Here is a 12,895-nt window from a genome sequence, read left to right on the forward strand (position 1 = left end):
ATCCTGGAGGAGCAATTGCCTTCTCTCAATGCTTCTTCCCTTCCTTTACAGATAATAATCCAATTGCTTCTTAATGCCTTAACTGAATATGCCCCAACTACACTCAGGCTATGCAATCCACCCACTGCATTGAAAAAGATTTTCGTCAGGTCTCCATTGCTTCTTGTGTCAAATATCTTAAATCATAGACCTGTATCATTTCTGAAAAGAAGCATGTTCATGAAGCTTTTCATCTTGCACTATCAGACAAACCCAAGAATGGTAAATTTCAAACAATAACAATCTAAACTACAGGAGATGGTGCCGATTGGTTTGCAAATTGACTGTAATTGGCCAAGACATTGCCATGGATTAAGCAATAGAGAATTATTGACTCTCAAACTTTTAGCAATTCAGAAGAAGTACACAGGTTTGAGTATATCTCTTTGGTTTGCAGAGAACAGGCATCTGTAAATGAATGTATGCCACTACAACAGATGTAACTAAGTCACCACATGCTCAACAGACAAATTAGTGTTACTGTGACTGTTAATGCACAGCATTTTTCAAGTCTTATTTAATTACACAAATCAGATCTAACACCAGATATTAAAAAAAATTCCAGGCACGTGTGCATTGCTGGTTAGGCCAGCAGTTTGTGTCCATCCCAATCGCACTGGAGATGACTACTGTGAAGTGCTATCTTAAATTGCTGCAGTGCTTGGGGTAGAGGGTCTCCTTCAGTACAGTCCAATGCTACCATTACAACCAACCAAAAGAAGACGCTACTCAATTCAACAAGATAATCATTGCAACACAAGACTTACATAGCTAGCACTGTACCAACACCAACATTTGTAGACATTATTCAATTTTGTGATAAATTGACTTATACCAGGGGAACATGCTACTGGTGGAAAATACCACTCACAAAACCAAATGCCTAGCTGTATCACAAAACATCCTACTTCACCTGATTTTGAGACAGTTTTTGCTATTCCACAATAACTAGGGTTTGACCAAACACTTTTAAAAAATAGTAACCTCAAGCCCGTGTGAGAATTTGCACAACAGACAACCAACAATGATATGACCAAGATAGTTTTTTCCTTACAATATAGCCATGTCACTTAAGGACCAAATACTAGAATTACTGTTGTTAGGAGCAATGCAAGTTGATAATTTAAATAAATGGAGATAACACATCAGCTCAAGATGAAAATCAAGTTAAATTTCCATAAAGTGTACAGATGGTAATAATAATAGGAGGATCAACATTTTAATTATTGATTAGTTGGTAACTAGAATTTAGCACCTGGTTTGTCAGAATCTAGATTTAAAATAGCTGGGTAAAAATCTGAAATTGAACCACAACCATCATAAAGATGCATATATTGGTCAACTACTGAGGTCAGACTGGGTGATAGTAGGCAATTTTCCCCATCATTGTATGAAACAAAAACCCCAAATTACATTAATACAAGTAGCTGGAAAAATTCAACAGGTCTGGCAGCATCTGTGGAAAGAAAGCAAAATTAATATTTCAGGTCCGATGACACTTCAGAACTATTCATCCTAAATTACATTGCTTAAATACCATACTATATAATTTCCATTTTCCAGCAAACATTGAATTATCAGCAGATTTATGTTACTAACAAATTTTACTAACAGATGAGGAAAGATTAAGAAGGAACAGAGAACTCCAAATGCAAAAACAATCGAGAAGCTGCAGCTCCTGCATGCCAACAAGCATACATTCAATAATTCAATGATGTTACTTGAATTCAAGAACATGAGCTCTTCTCTTAATTTGGGAATATAAACTAGTGTTCTAAATAAACTTTCCTTTAACATAATAAAACATCCTAAGGTTCTTCTCAAGAGCATTAAAATTTGAAACCAAAATATCCAACAACTTACTACAGCAGATGACCAAAATCTTAGACAACAGGTTAAGTTTTAAGATATATTTGCGAGGAGAAAAGATAGGTTGAGAGCCAGACAGCTTTCAGGAGGAAATGCCAAAGCTTATGACCCCTCCATGACAACTGAAGAGCAGGAACGGTTTTGTTCAGAATGGAGGTCTAACTGTCAAACTTCCACAGTGGCCACTGTTGAATCATAGCTCACAACTGCACCTTGGGCTCTAATCGCAACCCTGGGAAGCCCTGTTGTAATGCTTGAGGAAGAATTTGAAGGGATTTAAAAACAAAGTTAAGAATTTTAAAATCCAGGCATTGCTCAAATGGGAACAAACGTAGGTCAGTGGAAATAGGGATAATAAGTGAATTTGACTTTGAAGTCAAGTTTCAACAGGAGTGGTCAAGCGTGTCAGTGTCAAATTTATGGATAGAGCAAGGTAGGAGTCCAGTTGGGAGTGTGCAGGAATATTCAACCCCAGAGGTAGCAGCATGGACGAGAACTTGAGCAGACCAGCAAAAGTAGGTTACATTTAGGCAATGTGAAGTATAGTCTGAATGTGGCACAAATGTGGCAGAAGCTCAGAGACATAGAAACAAAGGAGCAGGAATAGGGATTACAGTGGTGCTGGAAAGGCACAGCAGGCCAGGCAGCATCCGAGGAGCAGGAAAATAGATGTTTCAGGCAAAAGCTCTTGATCAGGAATAGTGAATTCCTGATGAAGAGCTTTTGCCCGAAACATCGATTCCCCTGCTCCCTGGTTGCTGCCTGACCTGCTGTGCTTTTCCAGCACCACTCTAATCTTGACTCTGATCTCCAGCATCTGCAGTCCTCACTTTTGCTAAGGGGCAGGAGGAGGCCATTTAGCCATCCCAATGAAACATAACATACATGTCACATCCCAAATGCAGCTCAAATTTGCAATAATCCAGTGAACTGAAACAAAGACATAAGCAGAAATGTATTATTTTGGAGTTTGCACAGCACACTTGAAAAAACCCTGCATATCTATTATGGCACTAAGGTAAATTTTTATAGTCTTCGAGAACCAGAGGGCTGCTTTCTGATTAGAAAAAGATGAATGGTGATGAGTTTAATCAGAGGGTCGCCAAGCCTCAGGCAAGTAGAATGTTGAGAAGGTGGGACCTTTCATGGTAACCTAAGACAGTGCATGCATTGAATCCACACTATCAGCATCATTCTGCATTACAAACATCACCCAGCCAACTAAGGGGACCTATACAAAAGCAGTTAAAAATTCAATCTTGGAATAACATATTTACACTTGCTTCACACCTCTCACACACCCACCCCAACCCGTCAGCCTCCAAGCCAAAAATAACTTCTTAAAAAATTTTAAAACTTACCTTTTAGGTGGCAGCCTCAAGCAGTCCAAAGTTATGCAGGTCAGGTGAACTGACCATGCTAAATTGCCCATAGTGTTAGGTGCATTAGTCAGAGGGAAATGGGTCTGGGTGGGTTACTCTTCAGAGGTTCGGTGTGGACTGGTTGGGCTGAAGGGCCTGTTTCCACACTGAAGGGAATCTAATCTAATCTAGTCAGTTTAAAGGTAACTTGTTTAAATATTAAAAATCAGAAGTAATTGGCTATCGCTTATCCTGTGAATTCCAAAGGGTTTTGTGATAGAGTAGTGATGTCCCTGCCTCTGGACAAGAAAGCCACCTGCTCCAGGAGTCTCAAACATTCCTGGGCAGCTTGATCAAGAATACCTATAACGTGAATTCAATGGAATTCAATTTACAATGCAATCCCATGAATCATGGGGCACAAGAAGCCACTTAGGTTATCATGGCCCGGCCAGCTCCTTGGAAAAGCTATCCAAATAGTCCCCCTCCACTTATCTTTATCCATAGCCGAGCAATTTATTATTTTACAAATATATATAATTCACTGTTTGAAGATACTACTGAATATGCTTTCATCAGCATTTCATACAGTGCACTTCAAATCAGAACCAAGTGTCAACTAAATTCTCACCAGCTCCCTCTTTTTTTTTAATACCAATTATCTAAATCTGTACTATGTTACAGAATTACAGACATCCAGGCTCCACATTCAGCACTATTAAATCTCTCTGTGACCTTGTAAACATCCAAACAGCTGTCACCTCGGCACTGTTGTAGTCCATCTCCTTTTTACCTAAGGTCTTTATTTCCCCACACAGGTGTGCTGCCAAGAGATGGTTACAATTCTACAATTAAAAGCAATTAAAAACTTAAATATATAACACTTTTCACGTCAACAGTCATCTAAGCATTTTACAGCCACGTACGTGTAGTGACTGTTATAATGCAGGAAACACAACAACTAATTTGCACTCAGCAAACTTCCACAAATGTGATAAGTCATATCATCTGTTTGCTGGCCCTGTTGATTGAGAGATATTGGCCAAGACACCAGGAATAATGCAGCTGCTCTTTTTCAAAGTAGTGCTTGGGATCTTTTATACTCATGCACGCAGACTCCTGCCCTAACAGCATTACAGATGTACCTACACCAAATGGGCTCCTGCATTTCAACAGGGCAGCTCACCTCTCCTTTCAAGGGCAATTAGGAATAGGCAATGAATGCTGGCTCAATCAGTGACCCACATCCCCTAATAAACTTGGTTCAAAAACTGGCATTTCTGAGAGTGAAACACTTCCTCAATACGACACTGGGTGTCAGCCCTAAACATTATGTTCAAGCCCTAGAATCAGACTTGAACCTGGAATCCTTTCATTCAAAGCCAAAGCTTTTCATTCAGCTGGAACACAACTGACAAGTGACTTATGAGGGTTTACAAAATCTTTACTTTTGTATTTACATATTAGGCTGTACATCAAGGATTCCATCAATTTATTAGGCAATATCCTATCTTGAGCAACAACATTTTACATGTCACCATACTTAATGCCTTCTGGAAATTCAACTGTGCTACAAACTACCAGATACTCTTCTCTCATCTCTGCTTGTTACCAAATAAATTAGACAAACAGGATTTTTCTTGCATCATATTGACTCAGTTGATTGTGTTCAGCTCTTCTAAACGTCCTGTTATCTCTTCCTTAATAATACCCTGTAGCATTTTCCCAAAGGCTAATGTTAGGCTAACTGGATTCCTGCATTCTGCCTCCCGATCTACTGGAATCCTTCATAAATCCAATAAGTCCTGAGCTATTTTGATCAACGCCTCCACGAACTCTGCATCCACTTTCTTCAAAATCCTTGGAAGCCAACCAACAAGTCCTGCTGATTTGCCTGCCTTCAGTTCCAACAGTTTGCCAAATACTGTGTGCCTCGTGGTAAAGCATGTTTCAAGATTTTCTCTCTCATTATCACCTGTATAAAACTCTAGTTAGGCCACAACTGGAACAATATGCAGTTCTGGTTGCCACACGAGGGATGTGACTACACGGGAGACAGTACAGACAGGATTCACTAGTATGTCATCTGGGTTGAAACATTATAACTATGAAGAGAATTTGGAGACTCAGGTTGTTTTCTTTACAGTTGATAAGGCTGAGGGAGGGACCTGAATGAGGTGTACAAGATGTTGAGGGTCATGGTCAGGGTGGATAGGGAACAACTGTTCCCTTTAATTGTGGAGTCTATAAAATTAGGTCTTACAATTTTAAGATGAAAGGCAGGGGGTTTAGAGTGGCCATGAAGAAAACATTTTTCACCCAAAGGGTGATGGGACTGACTTGTGCTGGTAAATGAAAATACAGGTTAATGAGGAGTATTGTACTCAAAGGACGAAGTGGGATTACCAGTTGCTTGTTGGGTTCAGCAGTAACTATCACTTCATACTGCACAAATGCCAGGTTACAACTATCTCTATGAAGAGGTGATCTAACCACACACCTTGACATTCAATGGCGTTACCACTATAGAATTCTCCACTACCAACATCCTGGGGATTACTATTGACCAGAAATTCTACTGGACACGCCATATAATACTGTGGTTACAATAGCAGGTCAGACATACGACAAATAACTCCTTTCCTGATTCCCAAAACTTGCCCATTTTCTACAAGGCATAAGTCAGAAATATGACAGAATACTCCCCACTTGCTTGGATGAGTGCAGCCCCAACACTCAAAAAGCCTGACACCAATCTTAGCCAAAGCTGCCTGCTGATTGGCACCACATGCACAAACATTGTCCCCTCCATTGTGTCCCAGCTCCTGGGAATGATCAAAAGGCCTCACACAGCAGTCACAATGAAGGAAACATGCTAGAAACATTGGGTGCTTGTGATAAAGGAATGCCAATAATCTTGTTAATTTTAATTTATTTTTAAGCTGAAGACACGTCTTATTGCAATGAGAACACAGAACGTAGAACATTACAGCACAATACAGTCCCTTCGGCCCTTGATATTGCGCCAATCCGTAGAACCAATCTGAAGACCATCTAACCTACACTATTCCATTCACATCCATTTGCCGATCCAATGACCATTTAAATGCCCTTAAAGTTGGCAAGTTTACAACTGTTGCAGGCAGTGCGCTCCAGGCCCGTACTACTCTCTGAATAAAGAAACTACCTCTGACATCTGTCCTTTATCTATCACCACTCAATTTAAAGCTATGTCCCTTCGTGCTAGCCAACGTCATCCTCAGAAAAAGGCTCTCACTGTCCAACCTATCTAACCCTCTAATTATCTTGTATGTCTCAACTAAGTCACCTCGCCACCTTCCTCTCTCTAATGAAAACAGTCTCAAGTCCCTCAGACTTTTCTCATAAGGCCTTCCCTCCATACCAGGCAACATCCTAGTAAATCTCCTCCGAACCTTTTTCAAAACTTCCTCAACCTTCCGATAATGCGGTGACCAGAACTGTACGCAATACTCCAAATGTGGCTGCACCAGAGTTTTGTACAACTGCAGCATGATCTCATGGTTCCGATCTCAATCCCTCTACCAATAAAAGCTAACACACTGTATGCCTTCTCAACAACCCTATTAATCTAGGTGGCAACGTTCAAGGATCTATGCAGCTGGACACAGATCTCTCTGCTCATCTACACTACCAAGAATCTTACAATGAGCCCAGTACTCTGCATTTTTGTTACTCTTTCGAAAGTGAATCACCTCACACTTTTCCACATTAAACTCCAATTATTAGTCTAATTCAGGAATCTAAAGAATGCTTGAGATAGTTTCTTAGAGCAGCACACTCTGGAAGCGACCAAGGAAGAATCTATACCAGATTTATTATGTCATATGACAGGATTAGTGAATGGTTTCAAAGTAAAGATACCTGTTTGGGAGCAGTAACTTCAGTTGGTTCTGCTATAACGCGGTACTTCCGTTCTCATGCAATCCCGTGTGCACTAGCAGCACCGTTTAAACTAATGGGGCCAGAACATGTTATGACCAATACATGCTTTAAAAGTTTGCACTTTACGAACAGTGTCTCCAATTCATCAATCGCGTTATAGCAAATTTGTCTTAACAAAATGCATGTTATAGCAGAACATGTACAATTAAAATTTATGTCCAGTTTGAAAGAGACAAGAGTAAGTTTCAAAGCAAACCTAAATAAGGGCAACTATGCAGGCATAAAAACTGTGTAAAATAACATGAACTGGGGCATTAGGATACGTGATAAATCATTAGAGCAGCAGCAGGCACTTAAAGAGAGTGTTGCAAATACTCAAAGTACATTCGTAGTATATCTAGGAACATACTAGATAAAAATTCTATCCAGTTAACTAAAATAGTTTATGAAAGTCTCAAATATCAGGAAAAAGCACACAGTTGAGCAAAAATGAATAGGACGTCATATGACTGGTCAGAATATAAAGAACACCATACAATGACAAATAGGTTAATTAAGATCACTAAAGTAGAGGAGAGAAAGTTGGCAGAAAGACACAAATGACAGCAAGCATTTCTCCAGTATTCTAAAACGTAAAACACAAGTAAAGTGAGCACTGATCTGCAAGAGAGAGAGAATGGAGAGTTGACAGTAAATAAATTGAGGATGAAATTTATAAATATTTTGATTCAGTATTCATTGTAAATAATGCAAATAAAAAATGTCTGTCACATATTTATGAGATTGAAATTATACTGATAAGGGAAACAGTTCTGAGCAAACTGGCTGAACTGCAGGCTAGTAAGGCTCCTGATAAAGGGCTTATGCCCAAAACATCGATTCTCCTACTTCTCTGATGCTGCCTGAGTGACTGCGCTTTTCCAGCACAACACTCTCAACTCTGATCTCCAGCATCTGCGGTCCTCACTTTTTCCTAGTAAGGCTCCCAGTCCTAACTAATTTACCCAAAGGACTTAAGAGATAGCTAATGATGCAGTGGATGAACAGATGTTAATTTTCCAAAGTTCATTTAGTTATGGAAAGGTTCAATCTGATTGGCAAGTAGCTAAATAGCAATCCCTCAATCCAAGAAGGGGGGGTGGCAGAATACAGGAAATGACAGATCAATTAGCTTCATGCTTGTTATGGAGAAAGTATTAAAATTGATCATCATGGAGATAATAACTGAGCACTTGGAAAATCTCAAGGTAATCTGAAAGCTTTAGCCTGGTTTTGTGAAAGAGAAATTGTGTTTAACCCAATTTAATGGAATTCTTCAAAGGTATAATGTTAAGTTCTTTTATTCTTGAGATTCTTACACACTTGATGCAACTGCAACACACCAACTTCTGTGAACAAGCGACCAAATTTGTTAACTGGGAGAAAGTGAGGACTGCAGATGCTGGAGATCAGAGCTTAAAAATGTGTTACTCAAAAAGCACAGCAGGTCAGGCAGTAGCAAAGGAACAGGAGAATCCACGTTTCGGGCATAAGCCCTTCTTCAGGAATGAGGAGGGTCGTGGCAAAAGCTCTCAATGAACAAAGGAAACAGTCTTTCCTTTATACAAAACTCTCAACATCACAGTTAGTACTGCCCACAAGACAACCCTCAGCCATCCTCTCATAGTCACATGCCACCCAAGATACAATGCAGTGACCACCCTACCTCCAGAAACAATGTAATGCCAATCATCCCTTAATGGACAAATCTGTTGCAAACCGTTTTTTGTAACTATCAGGGAGTAGTCAAATTCCAACTATATTGTTCTTATTGAGCTCTGGATGAAAACATAAATCATCCAAGAATGGCAAGGAAATGACCATGTAAAACTATCACATTCCACCTACAAGACAAAGACACATCACCTTGCCCCTGACGCATTCAATTTCTTGCAGGTCAGTAGAGCAATTTAACTCTTTAATATCTCAGTAACATGTACTATAGACAAATGGAAACCTGATGATGCACTATCCAGAAGGCATTTGACAAGGTTCCTCATAAAAGTTAACTCTAAAACACAGGGGTTCGTGGCATAGAGTTAACATACTAGGATGCTTACAAGAGTGGCTAGTATAAAACATAAAATGCATAAATGGGTCTTTTTCAGATTGATGGAATGCAAATTGAGGGATCCTGCTGGGCTCTGTGCTGGGCCCTCAGCTTTCTGCAATTTAAATCAACAAAGACCTGATGGGTTTTGGAGATAACACCATGACAGATATGAAGGTATGCTGTGAAGAAGATACAAGCAAGCTGCAGATGGATATAGATCATTCAAGGTGAGTAGAAATCTGGCAACTGGAGTACAACACCATAAGATATAGCACCAGAATTAGGCCATTCAGCCAATCCAGTCTGCTCGGTCAGTCAACCATGGCTGATAAAATAATATGGAAATACAATTTGTGGGAAATGTAAAGTTGTTTATTTTGGGGGGGGGAAGGGGGGGAGGAGGAGAGAGACAGAGAGAGGGGGAGAGACAGAGACAGAGTGTGTTCATGTTTCAATGAACATGAAACAGTACAACACAGTACATTGGCCCTCGATGTTGTGCTGAACTCTTTTCCTACTCTTAAGGTCAAACTAACCTACATACCCTTCATTTTACTAGCATCCACGTGCTTATCCAAGAATTGTTTAAAATGTCCCTAATGTATCATGCAGAGGAGATTTACCAGAATGCTGCCTGGACTGGAGGGCATGTCTTATGACGTAAGATTGAGGGGTCTAAGGTTTGTCTCGTTGGAGCAAAGAAGAATGAAAGATGATTTGATGGAGATGTTTCGAGTTCAGATCAAAACAGTAAGTCTGTTTCTTTCTCCATAAAAGCCATCAGACCTGACGAGCTTCTCCAGTATTTTCTATTTCCGGTATATTGGGTCCAGGTCGATGTGTTTGTTGATGGAGTTTATGGATGACTGGGACAACACTACCATTATAGGGCAAGCCAAACAAAGAACAGCCAGGGAATTCCTAGAAGCATGGCACTCATCCACAAACTCCATCAACAAACACATCGACCTGGACCCAATATACCGGACACAACAGCGGACAGCTGAAACGGACAACCGGAAGCGGCAGGGACAGGCCACTATAAATGCCGGAGGAAACACCACAGAAGCGCTTCACAGGAGGCTCCCAAGCACTGAGGATGTCACCTAGACAGGGGACGAAACGTTTGCAACAAAAATTTCCAGCTCGGCGAACAGAACCACAACAACGAGCACCCGAGCTACAAATCTTCTCCCAAACTTTGAACTAGGAAATGGTCGAGGGATGGGAATGTAAATTTCTTACATTGTACCTGCAAGATGGGGATGTCCCACCCTAGCCTCAGGACATCCAATTTCCTGCAGGTCAACAGAACAAATTAACCCTTTAATATCTCAGCATCCTTCCTTAAATTAGGAGACTGAACCTGGACACAGTATTTGAGATGTGGTCTCATCAACGCCCTGACTAACTCACTTTCACCGTATTGAATGCTGTACGTGCCTGCTAATGCTGTCTGATTCATGAATTGAAATACTTAAATTGCACTTCAGAATTTCGTACTTGTTCTTTAAAGCAATACTCTGCTTTTTCTTTTAAAAGCAAGATATGGTGGATGGAGAAATAGAAAATACTGGAGAAGCTCGTCAGGTCTGGTGGCTTTTATGGAGAAAGAAACAGACTTACTGTTTTAATCTGAACTCGAAACACCTCCATCAAATCATCTTTCATTCTTCTTTGCTCCAACAGAACCACAACAATTTCCTAGTTATTCAGAATAAAAGAATTACATTATCACCCGCTATTCAGAAGACATTGCAGTTGGAATTCTGACCACACCCTGTCGCTAAGAAAAATGATTATCGACAGACCTGGCCATTAAGGGATAATTTACATTACATTGTTTCTGGAGATGATCAGGTCACTGCATTGCGTCTTGAGTGGTATGTGACCGTGAGGGAGTGGATGAGGGTTGTCTTGTGGGTATTACTGACTGTGATGTAAAGATTTTATATAAAGGAAGGACTGTTTCCTTTGTTCAGGGAGATCTTTGACATGGCTTCACAAGCATTGCGAAGAGTGTTAAGGGTTCCTCCACAGCTTGTACTTGCTTAATAAATTTTGGCTGGTCACTTAAGTTGGCATATTGTAGTTGCATCAGGTGTATAAGAATCTTAGGGGAAAAGAACGAACCTAACAACGTAAATGCACTACAGATGGTTCAGAAGTTTATTCAGTTGTGATCTAGAATGAATTCCTGTCTTATAAGAATAGCTTGGACAGGCTAGGCCTCTTTCCACTACGGTTTCAAAGAATGAGAGGTGATTTGATTGAAGTCTAAAAGATCTTGACAACATGAATGTGGAAAGAATGCTTTGTAGATGAGTCCAGAAGTAGGGGAAATTGTTTTAAAATTAGGTGTCATCCTTTTTTGACAAACATAAAGGGAAACTTTTCCATAAGATAATAGTGCGACTTTGGAATTCTGCCTCAAAACTTGATGGAGCCTGTAACTGAATATTATTCAGGTGCAAGTAGATAGATTTTTATTCAAAAAGGAAACCAAAGGAACCCGGGAAGGTAATAAAAATGCGGAATTCAGAACACAAACTCATTAGCCACAACTAAAGTTCTTTGTTTGGGAGCAGGTAAGACACTACTGTGATGTGTAGTTCTGAGGGGCACTGGGAAAAGCTCCTTCCTGTCTACTCAATCAATGATGGAGGGATCAATGTATAAGGAGCATAAATTTAAGGTAAGGGGTAAGAGGTTTACAGGGATTGTAAAGAAAAAAAGAATCACCCAGAAGGTAGTGTATATCAAGAATTCACTGCCTGTAATAGTGGCAGATGCAGAAATATAATGTTAAAAGATTAAATTGGAATATCTCTCTGGACATCAATGTAACATTCAAGAGTTAAACTGTACAGAGTGAACATTCTGAAATTGGGTGGGGTCGACATTCATGCAAGAATGCAAATCACCCACACCCCAATTAGACAGTCATTTGCTACTACTCCCCTTACTATTATCAAATTAAACTATCAATCAATCTCTTCCATTCAGAAATACTTGAGCCATTCCCCCAAAACTAAGACACCTCACACCTGCATCGTCTTGGGGAATCACGGAGTCAGGAAATCATCTGTGTAACAATTCCCCAGGATTAGGACATTAGCATTATCTCAGAGAATCATCTTATCCTACCATTGTACCTGGGGTAACATGTGACTGTGAGGGACTGAGGGTTGTCTTCAGTGGGATGTGACTGTGGAGGGAGTGGCCAGAGGATCTATAAGCATTGCCAACTGACCTATATAAAGGGGATGTATTTTCTTTATTCAGGGCCTCGCTATGACTCAACTTTGCGTGCCTGCAAAGGAGATCACCTAGTTTGTACAAGTTTAATAAACTTCAACCGTTTGCAGAAATTGGTGTGTGCGAATTCCATCTCGTGTGCGAAATCTCGGGAAAAGAACCTAACAAAAACATTCAACATTTAAGACGTATTTTGCTATTCACTTGCAAAGTCAGGGCAGGTGGCTATTTTTCTGTTCTCAAATTCTGATGTAAAGATGGATTAGAATGGTTAGGTGGCTGTTTTTGACCATGACCAACTCAATGGGCCAAAGAGTCCTTTCTTATGTTGTAGATCTCTATGATCTTATGG

At 40.1% G+C, this 12,895-nt stretch overlaps 1 protein-coding gene across 2 annotated transcripts in view; it reads right to left on the reverse strand.

Moving 5' to 3' along the window:
* The window catches only part of vapal (VAMP (vesicle-associated membrane protein)-associated protein A, like), an 81,428-nt gene that overhangs the window by 42,043 nt on the left and 26,490 nt on the right, over positions 1-12,895 (reverse strand). The gene's annotated exons all lie outside the window — the stretch shown is intronic.

This window comes from Chiloscyllium plagiosum, chromosome 4 (assembly GCF_004010195.1).
Source record: "Chiloscyllium plagiosum isolate BGI_BamShark_2017 chromosome 4, ASM401019v2, whole genome shotgun sequence".
NCBI lineage: Eukaryota > Metazoa > Chordata > Chondrichthyes > Orectolobiformes > Hemiscylliidae > Chiloscyllium > Chiloscyllium plagiosum.